Genomic DNA, 13,182 nt, shown 5'->3' on the forward strand with positions numbered 1-13,182 from the left:
GGGATAGTTGTTGCGATTGTGGTTGTAATTGTTGTTGTTGTTGTTGTTGTACTAGTGACTCTTGTCAGCGTTTTCCTCCCACTTCCTCTTGAGTTGTTTCGTGTTGGCTTCTTCGGCCGCCTGCTCTTTAATTCTTCCCTCAATCTGATTTATGAGTTCATGAGCCATTCGACTTGCCTTTTGTATAGAAGCGGGCTCGTGTGAACTTACATCTTCTTGAATCCTTACTGGTAACCCTTTTACAAATGCGTCGATCTTCTCTTCTTCATCTTCGAATGCTCCCGGACACAATAGGCACAACTCTGTGAATCGTCGTTCATATGTGGTAACGTCGAACCCTTGTGTTCATAACTCTCTAAGTTCTGCCTTGAGTTTATTGACTTCGTTTCTAGGACGGTACTGCTCGTTCATCAATTGCTTGAATGCCGACCACGGTAGTGCGTAAGCAGCATTTTGTCCTACCTGTTCAATATAGGTGTTCCACCACGTTAATGCAGTACCTGTGAAGGTATGCGTAGTGTACTTAACTTTGTCCTCTTCAGTACACTTACATATGGCAAACACTGATTCGACTTTCTCGGTCCATCGTTTCAATCCAATTGGTCCTTCGGTTCCATCAAATTCCAAAGGTTTGCAGGCACTGAATTCCTTGTAGGAGCATCCTACATGATTTTTTGCGCCGTTAGCTGTATTGCTAGATTCAGAGTTATTGTTGGTATGTAGCGCGGCCTGTACTGCGGCTATGTTTGAAGTAAGAAAGGCACGAAATTTCTCTTCGCTCATATTCAAGGTGTGTCGAGTAGTCGGTGCCATTTCCTTCAAAATAGTCAAATGAAACAAGTTAATCATACAGAATATTAAGAGTAGTCAATAGTATCTCGTAGCATAATATGAACTCATTTATAAAAGCTTTTTCTTCATATTAGCGTTTTATAAGTTTAAATTCGGGTACTACCTACCCGTTAAGTTCATACTTAGTAGCTAATATACAATTCAACTACTACAATTCCATATGAAAAACTGATTATAATAATATATCACATACAAATATTCTTCAAACTTACAACTTCGCTATATTACATATAACATGAAATATAGTACACTATAATACAGGACAGTTTTGAAGATAAATCTAGTTAATACGCAAGTTGTTCAGCAAAGAAAATAAAGACACGTAATTCATAAGTCCAGAAACAAGTCATGCATTCTGGTTTTACTAAGACGACTTCCCATCCTTGGTCTTGTGGAAAATAACCGTTATGACCATTGGCTAGGCAGCATGTTGTAATGTCGTCAAAAGGACGAGGGTTTCATAATGTCCAACAGCCCCGTAATAATCTAAAAACCTTGTTTCTCACCCCAACTACTGAATCCATCACTTGTGGGAAAGTTTTATTTAAAAGCTACAATCCGATGTTCTTTTTCACACTTTGGTAAGAAGCGAACATCACTAACCCGTAAGCATAACATGCTTCTTTATGTTGCATGTTAGAAGCTCTTTCTAATTCACGAAATCCTATGTTGGGATATGTTGAGTCAAAATAGGTTCTTAACCCGTAGCGTAAAATTGTATTTGGGTTCCCCGCATTTAACGCTTTAAAGAAAACACAGCGTAACTTAAAGTCTCCCCAATGTGATATACCCCACCTATCAAAGGAAAGCCTTTTATAAACTAAGGAATTTATGGAAAGTCTTTCAAATATTTGACAAGTTAATTTCGCCATAACTAAATGTGCTGATGAATTCTGACCGACTCTAGACAAGATTTCCTCAATCATATCCTCTGGTAGGTCTTCTAAAATATTCGGTTGTCTACCCTTAACGTCCATTTTGTTTTTATACTGTAAAATAGACACGGATTAGATTCGTAATAACAAACAATACAAACAAATTTTACATAGAACATAAAAGTACAAGCACACACTACAATACATTTATTACACAACATGCTCACACCCCTCTAATCTGAATCACTGGTTTCTTCTTCTTCGGACTTAGTTCTTTTTCCTAATCTTCTAGGGATATATGATGTTCCTCTAATACGAGTCGTCGTTTTCCACATTGGTTTAGAAAAACCTGGTGGTTTAGAGGTTCCCGGGTTATTGTCACGATATTGAAAATACGGGTGTTGACGGTACATATAAAGTTCATCGGGGTCGGAATCAGATTTCTCTATTTTGATGCCTTTTTCCTTATTATTTTCTTTTGCCTCATTAAATTGGGTCGGGGTAATTTCTATAACATCATTGGAATCCTCATCAGGATCCGATTCATCGGAAAATTGGTAATTTTCCCAATATTTTGCTTCCTTAGCGGAAACACCATTGACCATTATTAACTTTGGTCCATTGGTTGAGGATTTTCTTTTATTTGACCGGTTTTCTGTAGTTCCTACTATTCCCCCCTCCGGAACCTCTTCTTCTTCCGGTTCCTCTTCTTCTGGTTCCTCTTCTTCCGGTTCCTCTTCTTCCGGTTCCGTTTCCTCTTCTTCCGGTTCTTCGGGAACTTGTGAATCTTGCCAATATATATTCGAATCTTCGTTATTATTAGGTGAGTCAATGAGATTTGTACTAGAGGTAGACATCTATCACACAATATCAAACATGTTAAGAGATTAATATATCAAATAATATTTACATGTTAATAATATATAGTCTCCAACAAAAATGTTAAGCAATCATTTTTAAAGAAAACACGGTCGAAGTCCAGACTCACTAATGCATCATAACAAACTCGATAAGACACACTAATGCAAATTTTCTGGTTCTCTAAGACCAACGCTCTGATACCAATTGAAATGTCCCGTTCATATTGATTATAAACGTTCCATATCAATTGATTTCGTTGCGAGGTTTTGACCTCTATATGAGACGTTTTTCAAAGACTGCATTCATTTTTAAAACAACCATAACCTTTATTTTATCAATAAAGGTTTTAAAAACATTACGTAGATTATCAAATAATGATAATCTAAAATATACTGTTTACACATGACCATTACATAATGGTTTACAATAGAAATATATTACATCGACATATGTTTCTTGAATGCAGTTTTTACACAATATCATACAAACATGGACTCCAAATCTTTTCCTTATTTTAGTATGCAACAGTGGAAGCTCTTAATATTCACCTGAGAATAAACATGCTTTAAACGTCAACAAAAATGTTGGTGAGTTATAGGTTTAACCTATATATATCAAATCGTAACAATAGACCACAAGATTTCATATTTCAATACACATCCCATACATAGAGATAAAAATCATTCATATGGTGAACACCTGGTAACCGACATTAACAAGATGCATATATAAGAATATCCCCATCATTCCGGGACACCCTTCGGATATGATATAAATTTCGAAGTACTAAAGCATCCGGTACTTTGGATGGGGTTTGTTAGGCCCAATAGATCTATCTTTAGGATTCGCGTCAATTAGGGTGTCTGTTCCCTAATTCTTAGATTACCAGACTTAATAAAAAGGGGCATATTCGATTTCGATAATTCAACCATAGAATGTAGTTTCACGTACTTGTGTCTATTTTGTAAATCATTTATAAAACCTGCATGTATTCTCATCCCAAAAATATTAGATTATAAAAGTGGGACTATAACTCACTTTCACAGATATTTCCTTCCTCGAAAATAAGACTTGGCCACGGATCGATTCACGAACCTATACAAATATGTACATATATATCAAAGTATGATCAAAATATAATTACAACCATTTTTATTATGTTTTAAAGATTTGAGTGTATTAAGTCAGCTGTCCTCGTTAGTAACCTACAACTAGTTGTCCACAGTTAGATGTACAGAAATAAATCGATATATATTATCTTGAATCAATCCATGACCCAGTGTATACACGTCTCAGGCTAAATCACAACTCAAAGTATATATATTTTTGGAATCAACCTCAATCCCGTATAGCTAACTCCAATATTACTGCATATAGAGTGTCTATGGTTGTTCCAAATAATATATATACATGGGTCGATATGATATGTCAAAACATTTGCATACGTGTCTATGGTATCCAAGATTACATAATATATTAGAATACATGTATAATACAATATAAGTTAGCTAGGATATGATTTGTATAGTTTTGTTAAACATTTCCCGTAGCTAAAAAGATCAAAAATATCCAATCTTGTTTTACCCATAACTTCTTCATTTTAAATCCGTTTTGAGTGAATCAAATTGCTATGGTTTCATATTGAAATATAATATAAGAATCCAAACATAAAAAGTATAGGTTTATAGTCGGAAATAAAAGTTACAAGTTGTTTTTGTAAGAGGTAGTCATTTCAGTCGAAAGAACGACGTCTAGATGACCATTTTGGAAAACATACTTTCACTTTGAGTTTAACCATGATTTTTGGATATAGTTTCATGTTCATAAGAAAAATAATTTTCCCAGAAGAACAACTTTTAAATCAAAGTTTATCATAGTTTTTAATTAACTAACCCAAAACTGCCCGCGGTGTTACTACAACGGCGTATATCCGGTTTTACGGTGTTTTTCGTGTTTTCCGGTTTTAAATCATTAAGTTAGCATATCATATAGATATAGAACATGTGTTTAGTTGATTTTAAAAGTCAAGTTAGAAGGATTAACTTTTGTTTGCGAACAAGTTTAGAATTAACTAAACTATGTTCTAGTGATTACAAGTTTAAACCTTCGAATAAGATAGCTTTATATGTATGAATCGAATGATGTTATAAACATCATTACTACCTCAAGTTTTCTGGATAAAACTACTGGAAATGAGAAAAATGGATCTAGCTTTAAAGGATCCTTGAATGGCTTGAAAGTTCTTGAAGCAGAATCATGACACGAAAACAGTTCAAGTAAGATTTTCACTCGAAATAAGATTGTTATAGTTGTAGAAATTGAATCAAAGTTTGAATATGAATATTACCTTGAATTAGAAAGATAACCTACTGTAAATAACAAAGGTTCCTTGATCTTAGATGATTACTTGGAATGGATTAGAAAGCTTGGAAGTAAACTTGCAAACTTGGTAGTATTCTTGATTTTTTATGAAACTATACTTATGGAATTTATGAAGAACACTTAGAACTTGTAGATGGAACTTGATAGAGATCAATTAGATGAAGAAAATTGAAAAATTAAAGTGTTTGTAGGTGTTTTTGGTCGTTGGTATATGGATTAGATATAAAGGATGTGTAATTTTGTTTTCATGTAAATAAGTCATGAATAATTACTCATATTTTTGTAATTTTATGAGATATTTCATGCTAGTTGCCAAATGATGGTTCCCACATGTATTATGTGACTCACATGGGCTGCTAAGAGCTGATCATTTGAGTGTATATACCAATAGTACATACATCTAAAAGCTGTGTATTGTACGAGTACGAATACGGGTGCATACGAGTAGAATTGTTGATGAAACTGAACGAGGATGTAATTGTAAGCATTTTTGTTAAGTAGAAGTATTTTGATAAGTGTCTTAAAGTCTTTCAAAAGTGTATGAATACATATTAAAACACTACATGTATATACATTTTAACTGAGTCGTTAAGTCATCGTTAGTCGTTACATGTAAATGTTGATTTGAAACCTTTAAATTAACGATCTTGTTAAATGTTGTTAACCCAATGTTTATTATATCTAATGAGATGTTAAATTATTATATTATCATGATATTATGATATATTACTATATCTTAATATGATATATATACATTTAAATGTCGTTACGACGATAATCGTTACATATATGTCGTTTCGAGTTTCTTAATTCAATAAACTCAATTTTATATATATAACTCATTGTTAAAATACCTAATGAGATACATACTTATCATAATATCATGTTAACTATATATATATCCATATATATGTCATCGTATAGTTTTTACAAGTTTTAACGTTCGTGAATCACCGGTCAACTTGGGTGGTCAATTGTCCATATAAAACCTATTTCAATTAATCAAGTCTTAACAAGTTTGATTGCTTAACACGTTGGAAACATTTAATCATGTAAATATCAATTTCATTTAATATAAATAAACATGGAAAAGTTCGGGTCACTAAACATTCATCTCAAGCCGGTTACATGCATGTTCTTTTATGATGTTGTTCTTGTGTGCTTTGATCTTTGTATTAGTGATCATTAGATTTTGATCTTGTTACTGTAGTTTGGTTAGTTATTTTTGTTTTGTTATTGATAACGTTGGACTAGATTCGAGTTAGTTAGTATTTAGGTTGATTTAATTGGTTTACTTTTTTCAAGCCCATTCGTTGTTTGTGTGTATTAGTTTGAAGGATAATTATCTATTGGTGAAAGTTTATTTAATTTTTATATTAATCGTTATTTTATTAAAAAATAAAAATAAAATAAACAAGACTACATCTCAAGATAGAATATAACTAAAAGAGATTTTTACCACATAAGACTATGTCGAAGCTAATATCGGAAATAGACGCAAGGGCCGCCATAATGCAATGACGGAGGATTTAAGAGGCAGGGGTGGGCCATGGCCCTCCAAAAAATAATGTCCTTACTGGCAATTTTTGTAGTTTTAAGGACTAAATTGATAAGTTCAATTTTTGGCACCACCAAAATTAAGATTAAAACATCTAGAGAGTGTGTAATGGATGAGTTTAAGGACCTTAAGGGTCATCGAGTTGAGTTGTAGTATTTTTTCTTTGTCCACCATTAATCATTCTTTCTACGTTATTTGAATTTTATGGATTTTATTTATATGTAAGAGACTCCATGTTTTGATTGAGTTATTTTGACACCCTCATTGTAAGTGTGTAAGATCCGTCACTGCCGGAATGCGTAATTCATCCGGCGGTATCTGCGGTAACCAATCACCAATCGACACGTGTATTTCTCTACCGCCGGAATGCTAAGCGGTAGTACCGCTGAAATGCTTAGCGAGTATATACTTTCATTGAATGGTGGGACATGCGGTAGAGAAATACATGTGTCGATTGGTGAGTAGTTATCGTTGATACCGCCAGATAAATTATGCATTCCAGTAGTTCGTACGTCTATTTCCGATATTAACTTTGACATTGTGATCTCAAGTAAAAAATCTCCAACTAAAATTACATTTCAACATCCATGGGCAATGCTACATTACATGCACTAGTTACACGTGGTGATCGTGGAACATGGCCGTCTCAACAATTCAAAGGCCTTAGACGAAAATTAAAATGGGCCCACATATACGTTAATTTTTTTTTACTACGCATAAAAAAATAATACTCCAATTTATCTATTTATTTACTTAAATTATATTTAACTATTAAAAATAATATATTTTAACTTTAATTGACAATTTTTTATTTGATTTAATTAAATATATTGAGAAAAATATTTACATATATTCAAAATTTTAGACCCTTCTAAATTTTTGAACCCTAGGCGATTGCCTATCTTGCTTATGCTAAAGACACCTCTGTCGTGGAAATCAGGTTGAATTTCTATTCGTTTATAATTAATGATTCACATTACCAAGCTCAAAAATAAAATGGAATACAAATTTAACATCAACTTAAAACTTCTTAATACTTAAACTTTATTTTAACCCACATTATTTTGTGTCACCAGTAAATATATGTTTTAGCTTCGCCCTATCTCTCAAACAGATTTAACAAAAACTAAATATTGCACATTCACTAATAATATAATATAATATATTAAACCCTAGGCGGTACAATTAAAGTATTACTCCATATTCTTTTCTCGCTTATCTTTTTTTTTTTTTTTTTTTTTTTTTTTTTTTTTAAATGCTTAAAAGAAAAGGATACCAAGCCTGTTTTATAGTAAAAAACTTAAAAAACGTTTCTTTGGTGTGCATGTTTATTTGCGGGTAAACATAAGACGCTATCTTTCTGTGATGACCCGAAAATTTCTGACCAAATTTAAACTTAATCTTTAATGTTTCCGACACGATAAGCAAAGTCCATGAAGTTGAATCTCAAAATTTTGAACTATTCAATTACCCTTCGATTGTTCTCAACGATTCGCGAACAATTATATGTAAATAGATACAAATACTATAACTTGAAAACGTAACAAAGTGTTATGAAAATGATACTGTGCATTAACCTTATTAGTTTGATTATCTGATTAATATTTAGATAAGTTAACTAAAACGTTTAAGATGAACCAGTAAAACACTAATATGCTACAGTATTTTCGAATTGCTACAGTACCCGAAAAGCTACAGTGTTTTCAAAAATCACTATTTGCTACAGTAAAATTTACTTTGCTACAGTGAAGTATTAATTTCATTAGTGAAATACTCCGCGAAAATTATGTAATCTCTACTGTTTTAGAGATTATTCATTTCTAATTCAAACCAAAAATCAAATGAGCTTAATATGATATTAACTCATTAAATCTGTATTACATCTGAAGAAAATATACATAAATATATTTTCATAAAGACTGTAATGAAAATTCTTTTGTACAAAATATTAATTGTGAAATCTTTAACGGGTAGGTAATACCCGGGAAATATATAAATTCACAATTAATACGTTACATTGTACATTCTTCAATTTTGATTCAAAAATCGTTAACTATACTCACTATCTTCACAACGATATACAATCGTTTTCATACAAATTCAATTACATACTCTGATATTGACAGATCAGAATCCAAGTCATAACTCTGAACCAGTGACATCATTCTTAGATCTCTAAATCTTTCAAAGTTATAATTTGACCTCAAAACTGTGCAAGATCCTTTAGTGTTGTTAATATCGAAAATAATCTTGCAATCCTTTTCAAAGTATCCAGTTTTATCACACTTCCAACCAGTCAATTTCGACTTTTCATATTAGCCTTATTGTGACTTTGATATATACGTTCGTGTTACTGGGGAACCTTTCATCTTCCACCACATTAGCAGTAAATTTACCAACAACTCCATTGATCTTTGACCTTCCGAAAAATCCTTATACTCATTGAAACCCTATCATGTACTCATCCACATCTTGTAACAATAATTGCCATATCAACTACCGGAATTAGCAATCAGTATTTTGAAATCTTGCAGCACGTCTACGCCAACAGTTATATGAGTACATATAACGTCTACCTCCTGGACTTACATACTTCGAATGTGAAGTTTCTGAAAAACACCCAAACTGCGAAACTAGTTCTCCGAATTTTGGGAAAAATGCTGATGAAGCAGCAAAAACTGTAAACGGCATTAACAATCAAAAGTTTGATGATAAGGAATAGTATGGTGGTAAAGCTGAGAAAAAGAGAAGGTTTGAAACTGGAAAATGGATTGGGCAAAGATAAATCACAAAGACTGAACCTGCCTTCAAAGGATCCAAATGATTCAGTATCTGCCGAAGCCATTAACGAATACCTTACTCCTTACTCCAAAACCCTTACGGATAATATTCTTCATCATCATCTTATCTTGAATATTCTAAGATATCATCGTATCTTTCATTATAAATATCCTCAACATTTCTGAGGATAATTTCGCGACTATCTGAAATTATTCATTCCTTCACGCTATCTGTATTACATCATAAAAGAAACTGTGTTAGTTTCTAAATTCTGGAAAAAAAAAATTCAAGTTTAAAATCTGAATGTTTTGAAGTAGTGTTGGGAACTGAAGCATGAATTACTATAATATAATGACGTCAGGCCAACGTGATTATATTACAGTAAGTCATGCTGAGTTTCTAATGGGACGTGATAAAGGTTCACAGACCCCACCCTTATCATGAACCATGTTACATAACTCTTTCATTCTATATACTCTCTAATATATCAAGAAAATATATTTCTTGATGATTCGGTCTTTTCCGAATATTCTGGTAATTTGACAAATTAAGATCGTGCCATTACAATTTATTTCTTAGAACATTAACTATGTTCATCCGAAATTCATACCTACAAATTCTGGACCATTATTCGCTTGACTTAAAGTCGGGAAGAGAGAACGGAAGCATGAAGCTCCGAAAAATAATGGAGGATATAAAGCCCTATAACAACCCCGAAATTACAAACCGTGTATATCAATACGTATTGCAACGTAAAGACACGGGAGAATGAAAAACACTATAACCCCAAGGTAATGGTAGAAGAAAGTAACTTCCTCTGGTGGTAGATGAAAAAGAAGAATGACAGATATGAAAGTTAGGAGTATATCAAGAATCAAAACTGGATGAAGCATTTCACAATCTTTTAGAAGTATGAAATGAGGAAGAAGATGTAGGAGTGGTGAAGATAATGAAACGGAAGAAGTCAATTTATAAGATCAGACATAGCAATCGAGGCAGATTACGCAAAATCTCCTTAATTCCAGAAGAATCAAATCTTATTTACATTATGAAGATTTTCTATTCTTTAAATTCCGGAAATCAATCATTACTACGTCAAAAGTTAAGACGAATCTCTATTCCTTCAAATTCACTATTATACGATAACTTCTTTCATACGCTTCGAGTAATCGGATTGTTATATCCATATTATTCAACGGTGATAAAAACTCTATTTATCGACTCATATACGTCATGAAAACATTTCTATTGTTAGCCATGACGACATCACTCAAATTTCGGGACGAAATTTCTTTAACAGGGGGATACTGTTGTAACGACCCTGGATTTTCCATCGTTTATTTATTAATAATTGTTATTATTAATACGTGTGATTAAACGAATGTATGTCATTACATTTGCATGTTGCCATGATTGCCCGAACTTGACTTTAATTACCCGAAACGTCTTTGTGACACAAGAAACTTCACGAATAATATTTTTAGAGTATTATTTACATTCATGATTAAGTTTATTAATCATTTTAATTAACTAATGTTGTTAGTTAGTTACTTGGGCTTTTAATTGGATTAACTTGTTAATTACATACATACTTGGGCTTTTATTTGAACATGGGCATTTACTAGTATTATTGGACTTTAGAAGCCCACCCTACATTTTAAGTGGACTTAGTTAGCCCACTAACACTTGTAAGTATCAATTAGAAGCAAACTAGTTAGTTAACTTAGTAAAGAATCAAGTTACTTGTTCATTCCCATGCAAACACCCATTTTATCCAACTTTTGTCATCTTTACATGCTTGTAACCAACAAACAACACCCTCCCTCCCTTGTGTGCAGCTGATCGACAGCTTCCCTAGGTGGGAAGGGATTCAAAATCTTTTATTTTACATCATGTGTTCACTTGCAAACCTCATTCACACACACACACACACACTCATTTACTTGCAAAATCCTCTCAACATTTCCTCTCTTTTTCTCTCTAAACTTGTAAGTTACATGAGACTTTTTCTCTTCCTTTCTTCTTGTCAAAACCGTGATATAACAACCCATAATCATCATCATCACTTGTTGTTGTTGTAGTTAATTACTTGTTGTTTACATACTTGTTGATGATTACTTACTAGTTAACAAGAATCAAGCTTTCTAGTTTGAATTCTTTTTTTTATCTTGTACTAACAAGAACAACAAGAACTAACTTACTAGTTTATGTTCTACATATGTTGCATCAAAAGATTTAAGTTCATGGTTGTATAAAATCATACTTATAAGTCATGGAAGTAAACTTAAAGTTTACTTTACTTAAAGATCAACTTCGGTTTGAATCTTTAAAAGTATGAACAACCATGAATCTTTTTCTTGTTTATTTAAGTTTACTTCTTCAATTTATGCACTTTAATTTCATGTAGTTAGTTTATATGGTCAAGTACTACAAGTTAGTCTTGATCTCATATCTCTTGAACAAATTAAGTTAACTTTGAAAGTTCAAGAACACACAAATAAGTTTTCTTTAAATATAACTTTGGATCTAGACTTTTGAGTCTTGGATCTTCAAGATCAAACTAAGAACTATGTTCTACTACTTATGATCTTGATTAGTTAGTTTACTTTCAAGTTTGTAACTTGTTATTAGCTTTAAAGTCCATGTATGTGTTAGATCTAAGACTTTGATGTAACTTTGGTTCATCAAACTTCATACAACTCTTAAGTGAGTTGTGCTTCATGTCTTAGACTTACACTTGGGTTATGATGGTCAAGACTTGGTTAAGATGATGTAGATACATCAATGAGTTGTACACTTGAAGCTATATGCATCAAGGATGAGAGCCATGATGAACATCAAGCACCAAGACCACCGGAACCCTTTTAAACTTACTGTTTCTGTCCAAAAGCTACTGATCTGATGTTTCTGTAACATACCAGTAGACCTGGGCTATTCTAACCTTGATTTTTAGATAGAACTTTTCGAGTAGATAACTTTTCATATAGGACTCGTCTTAATCCGAGTTACGGTTTAGGATTTATGGCCCTCCGATCGTCACTATGTCCTTTGACGTTGTGCAGAAATTTCTGACCTACTCGCACTTAGACCGTCGCCACGGTCAAACGAAGATGATTTTTCTTCTGTAAATTTTACCACACTTAAGGGACTCATAGACGGAGCCATGGCCACTGGTCTCACCTTAATTCAGTAAGGGTAGAGGCCGTGGTGACTGACTGAAATCAGACTTTGTTGAAAACTACTTTCATAAACGAAACTTAATTTACGCCTTTTGTTTAATGATGAATGATGATGACCCTTAAGACCTTAATTACATACTTTTAAACCTATTAAGATGATTTACTGACTTAGTTCTATTTGACTTAGGTTGAGGACTTCGGACCGTTTACTTGCACACCTTTCCCGACTACTACTTTACCACTACATATCATTGTGAGTTATAGCATTCCCTTTTTACTTTAACTTATTTTGGGAACTGAGAATACATGCGGATTTTATGTTTTACATACTAGGCACGAGTACTTAAACTTTATATATGTGTGGGTTATACAACGGCATAAACATTCCCTTTAGCTCGGTAACGTTTAATCATTAGTTTTTGAACCGTGAACGCGAATCTTATATATGAATCCATAGGGTTTGACATCCCCACTCGGGCTAGTCGCGCTAGCATTTAACGAGTGTTTAATACTTCGTAAACATACGCACTTGCCAAGTGTACTTTCAGGGGGTATAAACGTTAAGTTAGTTACCAAGTGCCCACGGTTAACATATACTTTATCATACTGTTTTGAAACGCTCTTTGTAGCACTGAAATCTCATGGCCTACCTTACATACTGTTATACTTAAACTATAGCTCACCAACCTTTGTG

The sequence above is a fragment of the Rutidosis leptorrhynchoides genome, chromosome 1, assembly GCF_046630445.1.
Source record: "Rutidosis leptorrhynchoides isolate AG116_Rl617_1_P2 chromosome 1, CSIRO_AGI_Rlap_v1, whole genome shotgun sequence".
In the NCBI taxonomy this organism is placed as follows: Eukaryota; Viridiplantae; Streptophyta; class Magnoliopsida; order Asterales; family Asteraceae; genus Rutidosis; species Rutidosis leptorrhynchoides.